This window comes from Ooceraea biroi, chromosome 14, assembly GCF_003672135.1.
Source record: "Ooceraea biroi isolate clonal line C1 chromosome 14, Obir_v5.4, whole genome shotgun sequence".
NCBI classification, from domain to species: Eukaryota; Metazoa; Arthropoda; class Insecta; order Hymenoptera; family Formicidae; genus Ooceraea; species Ooceraea biroi.
In genome coordinates, this window is record NC_039519.1 from 7,966,075 (window position 1) to 7,972,824 (window position 6,750).

Consider the following 6,750-nt stretch of genomic DNA (forward strand, 5'->3'; position numbering starts at 1 on the left):
GTGTGGCACAGGAGAGAAAGAGATGTCACGATTTCGAGAGGAACGAAGATTGAAAGTGCAGCCAAGGAAGATAGTGGTTGCGTGAAAGAGTAGGAGGCGAGTCGAGGGTGGTCGGTTACGGGGGAGGGTTGGAGGGCACCGACGAGAGACAGAGAGGGAGAGAGGACAACGTGCCTCTGTCTTGATGTTTGCGCGAGATATCGCGTCGTCCCTCTGGTGTATCTGCAGAATCTGTCCTCCATCCATTAAATCCGAGCTCATCCGACCATCCAGGCCACCCTGTCTCTTATCAAATACTGTCGGTCGTTACCGGATCGACGGCTCTCCATAGGACGTCGTTCCAGCTACGTGTCAATGAGGAATCCGGCGATGTTTGCGATGTAACACGGCCCGTCATTGAAATACTTTCGTGGTCGATACGCGACGCACCGTATCTCCGTAATGCATCTGGGTTTGATGATACGCTATTGGATGCGCCGTCCTAGTCTTTTTCTCTTTCCTTTCTTCCTTTTTCTCTTTCTCTTTCTCTCTTACCCGACTATTGAACTTGGAGATATTACCGCATATTTTATTGATTATGATATTTTCTTATTATATAAATTTTTGTATTTGATTATATAATCAAGAAACGCAAGTCTGTTAATATAAGAATCGAAGTTGTAGACGTACTTCGCGGATATATGTGATTCCTCTGTAATTTTAGATTAAAATTATTTCGATCATAATTTAATGAAATTTAATATTTACTTCAAAAAATGTAGAATCTGTTGGTTGAGCAAATTAATATAATTTTAACTGTACATTATTTTCTGTTACTTTTATAGGAACAAAATGACATGAGCATTGTATTATACGAGGGAGAAATTTGATTTTATGACAAAGCTTGCTATGTTTTTCTCTTTTTTACTAACAACACACCCACAGAAAAGATTTCTGGACTTAATGCTATTACTCTTTAATCTATCATAAAATAAGATCGCTATAGCGACAATCATATTTATTATTGAAAAGAAGCATATTTTAATCTTGAATAGAAAATTCGAAAATCTAGATTCAAATAATCTTCGTGCTATCTCATTCATTTTCTCAGAAGGATTTAGATACAAATTTCTAGCAAGTTCAAAATATTCTTGATTTCAGAATATTGTCAGATCTAAAAGACATCTTAATCTATTCTTCTAAGAGAATTTGTAGAATCTGCACAAAACGGCCAATATTTATGTGTTGCAATCGAAAATCGGCAAAGTGTTTCTGTTATTTACAATGAATAAGTGGAAATGTCTTATCTCGAATCTTATTTCTCAAGTAAGTATATTGTATATACTTACTTACATTTCCATATCTTTTAATATTTCTTGTAGAGTATTGCACTTATTCATTGTAAATAACAGAAACGCTTTCCCGATTTTCGATTGCAACACATAAATATTGGCCGTTTTATCGGAATAAAGGACGCAGAAGCGCCGAGTCGACGAGCGACTGTGAGAAAATGATGCGTCGACATGGACAAAGCCTACTATAAAGTGGCGCTAATATCAAATTATTCTACATACAAGAATATATAAGCATAAATTTGTATATGTTACTCTTGTCTCGAGACAGTAAGACAATGTTATTTAATTCGAGAGAGAAGAATAGAAATTACTGATTTAAATTAAAAATTGTTTTATTTTCATATTTTTTATACTTGTAATACGATTAAATTAGTCAAGAATATTTTTCGTCTTGTTATCAGAAATCCTTTCTGAGGGTGTATCGTTTTCTATATTATATTTTCATATTGTATATACTTACTTACATTTCCATATCTTTTAATATTTCTTGTAGAGTATCGCACTTATTCATTGTAAATAACAGAAACACTTTCCCGATTTTCGATTGCAACACATAAATATTGGCCGTTTTATCGGAATAAAGGACGCAGAAGCGCCGAGTCGACGAGCGACTGTGAGAAAATGATGCGTCGACATCGACAAAGCCTACTATAAAATGGCGCTAATATCAAATTATTCTACATACAAGAATATATAAGCATAACTTTGTACATGTTACTCTTGTCTCGAGACAGTAAGACAATCTTACTTAATTCGAGAGAGAAGAATAGAAATTACTGATTTAAATTAAAAATTGTTTTATTTTCATATTTTTTATACTTGTAATACGATTAAATTAGTCAAGAATATTTTTCGTCTTGTTATCAGAAATCCTTTCTGAGGGTGTATCGTTTTCTATATTATATTTTCATATTGTATATACTTACTTACATTTCCATATCTTTTAATATTTCTTGTAGAGTATCGCACTTATTCATTGTAAATAACAGAAACACTTTCCCGATTTTCGATTGCAACACATAAATATTGGCCGTTTTATCGGAATAAAGGACGCAGAAGCGCCGAGTCGACGAGCGACTGTGAGAAAACGATGCGTCGACATGGACAAAGCCTACTATAAAGTGGCGCTAATATCAAATTATTCTACATACAAGAATATATAAGCATAAATTTGTATATGTTACTCTTGTCTCGAGACAGTAAGACAATCTTACTTAATTCGAGAGAGAAGAATAGAAATTACTGATTTAAATTAAAAATTGTTTTATTTTCATATTTTTTATACTTGTAATACGATTAAATTAGTCAAGAATATTTTTCGTCTTGTTATCAGAAATCCTTTCTGAGGGTGTATCGTTTTCTATATTATATTTTCATATTGTATATACTTACTTACATTTCCATATCTTTTAATATTTCTTGTAGAGTATTGCACTTATTCATTGTGAATAACAGAAACGCTTTCCCGATTTTCGATTGCAACACATAAATATTGGCCGTTTTATCGGAATAAAGGACGCAGAAGCGCCGAGTCGACGAGCGACTGTGAGAAAATGATGCGTCGACATGGGCAAAGCCTACTATAAAGTGGCGCTAATATCAAATTATTCTACATACAAGAATATATAAGCATAAATTTGTACATGTTACTCTTGTCTCGAGACAGTAAGACAATCTTACTTAATTCGAGAGAGAAGAATAGAAATTACTGATTTAAATTAAAAATTGTTTTATTTTCATATTTTTTATACTTGTAATACGATTAAATTAGTCAAGAATATTTTTCGTCTTGTTATCAGAAATCCTTTCTGAGGGTGTATCGTTTTCTATATTATATTTTCATATTGTATATACTTACTTACATTTCCATATCTTTTAATATTTCTTGTAGAGTATTGCACTTATTCATTGTGAATAACAGAAACGCTTTCCCGATTTTCGATTGCAACACATAAATATTGGCCGTTTTATCGGAATAAAGGACGCAGAAGCGCCGAGTCGACGAGCGACTGTGAGAAAATGATGCGTCGACATGGGCAAAGCCTACTATAAAGTGGCGCTAATATCAAATTATTCTACATACAAGAATATATAAGCATAAATTTGTACATGTTACTCTTGTCTCGAGACAGTAAGACAATCTTACTTAATTCGAGAGAGAAGAATAGAAATTACTGATTTAAATTAAAAATTGTTTTATTTTCATATTTTTTATACTTGTAATACGATTAAATTAGTCAAGAATATTTTTCGTCTTGTTATCAGAAATCCTTTCTGAGGGTGTATCGTTTTCTATATTATATTTTCATATTGTATATACTTACTTACATTTCCATATCTTTTAATATTTCTTGTAGAGTATTGCACTTATTCATTGTAAATAACAGAAACACTTTCCCGATTTTCGATTGCCACACATAAATATTGGCCGTTTTATCGGAATAAAGGACGCAGAAGCGCCGAGTCGACGAGCGACTGTGAGAAAATGATGCGTCGACATCGACAAAGCCTACTATAAAATGGCGCTAATATCAAATTATTCTACATACAAGAATATATAAGCATAACTTTGTACATGTTATTCTTGTCTCGAGACAGTAAGACAATCTTACTTAATTCGAGAGAGAAGAATAGAAATTACTGATTTAAATTAAAAATTGTTTTATTTTCATATTTTTTATACTTGTAATACGATTAAATTAGTCAAGAATATTTTTCGTCTTATCAGAAATCCTTTCTGAAGGTGCAATTTCCACGTTATTATTAAATTCACAAAGCAAATGGCAAATAAATATATTTCCTCTGGATCACGGCAGGAAGCCTCGACTCTCAGAAGAGGTGTAAAAGAGTCCTGGTTTCACAGCGGGATTGTATACAAACAAGTATTTAGTGGCTTTTAATAGGAATTATCCGCGCTGGAGGAACACAATTAAGGGAGGATTATTAACACCTGGAACCGCTGCTGTGCTGCTTCTTGAGTTGTCGGCTTCTTGCTTCCATTGCGAGCTCCCTGAACCACAAAGTCGTACGAATACTTCTTCCCTCGAAGGATAGATCGCGAGGTAACCACGTCGGTCGCCTTTTAAGTCGGTTCACTCTACTGCGATTCCGGTTTTGGAATTTTGCTCTATGAAGGAAGGAACCGCCATGCCAAATTCGGTGTACCGTAAAATCGCTGGAAATCGCCGTTGCATCCGGAAAGTACTCGATTTTAACATATTTGTATCTCTCTTTCCGTTTAAAAAAAAATACTAGAAAAATGAAAACCGAGATTTTAATAAAATTTTATTGTTTATTGTCAATTTGTTATTTCAAACATAAACATCGTTTATCTAGTAATTTATACAAGTAGTAATATAAATTTCACGCTAAAAGCTAAATAAAAGAAATTTTGCAATAAGGCATATGAATAATTATAAAACTGCCTTTATTCTATATCGTGTCAACGTAATGTATTATACTTTGTTTAATGCATTATCATACGCTACACAATTCTTCATCCCCATGCTCCAAATCTGTAAATAAATTTAAACAATACAAAACATGTCGCTTTTGCCATTACAGAGATTAAAATCCGTGCGCAGTGCATTGAAATAAACTCAATGATCGCCATCGCATTTCCGCAAATTCGTCATAGATCTCTCAATAAATCTGATCTCAAGCGTAGCGCGCTCGAAACGTATACCGAGCGAATTTTTGCGCGTATCAGCTTATTCGAGCGCAACATTCGCGCGAATCCTGCAGTGGAGCGGACGATCCTCGGCGATCCGTGCTACAATGACAATACGGAGGCCGCCATAATGCCGGCATCCGTACTGACACACCGCCGTCGCCGGGTCTATGGAGGGATGAAGAGGGTAATGAAGAGGTGTCGAACCGTATCCCGTAAACCCCCATCGCCGAACCGAGCGCACCACCAAGGGTCTCGCTCGTATAATAACTTACAGTTCGCTCATCAGTTACGGGTTTTAACCAATTATAAGGATATTAACGGGGGTGGCACGATCGCGAAACAGCCCCCGGGGTAAGGGGTCCGGCGCATTTACCGAGCGAACCGATATCACGCCGGGGGATTTAGCGCTTCCTGCTGCGATCATTTCGCGTGCCGTCGCCGCTACCGTGGTGTTTGTTTCGACGTAGGCGTTTCGATGATCGCTCGTATTAATTCGCTGCCGTTCGATGGGACGCGCCTCAATGAATCCATTCCGCGATTAATACGCTTAAATCTTTCGCGTAGCGCGTTCTCGTACGGCACGCTCGCATCCTTTTAATGAAACGTTACAGCGAAACATCTACGAAACTAGACAGAATAGAGAGTTTGCTGTGATTTCGAACGTGTCGTAAAGATTACTGCGATTACTGTAATTTTACGAAACAGCAATTGATTTGTAATTTAATGTTATTATTTTCTCTGTGCGAGAAAATCGCTCTTAATAAATTGTTTATGTCATATCAATATTCATGTATTAACTATTTTCATTTCAAATATTTATAACAATTTAGTATTTATAATTGAGACTTCTAATGTGAATAATTGTGATATGAGCGTATGCGTGCTTGGAAGTAATTCCGCAGTAAGTGCGTCCCCATTAACTACAGCGTAATCTTCGGCATCTAATTACGTAGTATCAGGTGTCACTGGGGCATGTATATTCTAAGCCCCGTTTTTCTCGATCATTGTGTCTCGGTCGAGCGTTATCTTCGGTTCGACGCCTCGGTGAAACGCGACGGGGGCGACGAGTCACTCGATTCACTCCGAATCATTCGACTAAGTGGGAATATTTAGCGGGAGGAATATAAAGCGAGCGGTCGAGCATTCAACAATCGCGTATCCGTTTCACGGAGACACCGTTTTCTTTTGTTACCCCCCATGAGAACAGCCTCAACCCCTCTCCCGAGTTTTTCCGAAGTAATAAAGCGCACCATGTGCATACCGATCTTATTGCATCGAACATGAATAGCGGATAGAGAAAAATCGTAGAACATCTAACAGTTGAATTCGACTGGTCTAGTCGATAGTCGCGGCGATTTCTAATAGATAAAGTGAATCTGCAAATGAACCAACCGCAGTTAGCATTTTTGTTGTATCGATTGTTTTATTAAAGATTTATAAAAGACTAGTACAACACAGGCGCGCGCTATTTTATTTTTCAATATTAATAATGTTTTCGACTAATAATATTCATCTATTATTTATTATATGCACAATTATCACACTCTACCAAATTGTTAACCTCCACGCGAAGACATTTAACACGGCTTTTTTAAGAGTGGATTTGGCATATTGCGAAGAGTTCTCGACGATTGAAAATCCTTTAGACCAATAACTGAAAAAATTCTAGCCCAAACATTTTTTTCTTTTTACCATTAGTTCTGGGATATTTATATTGTTATTTGCCATATTGCGAAGAGTTCT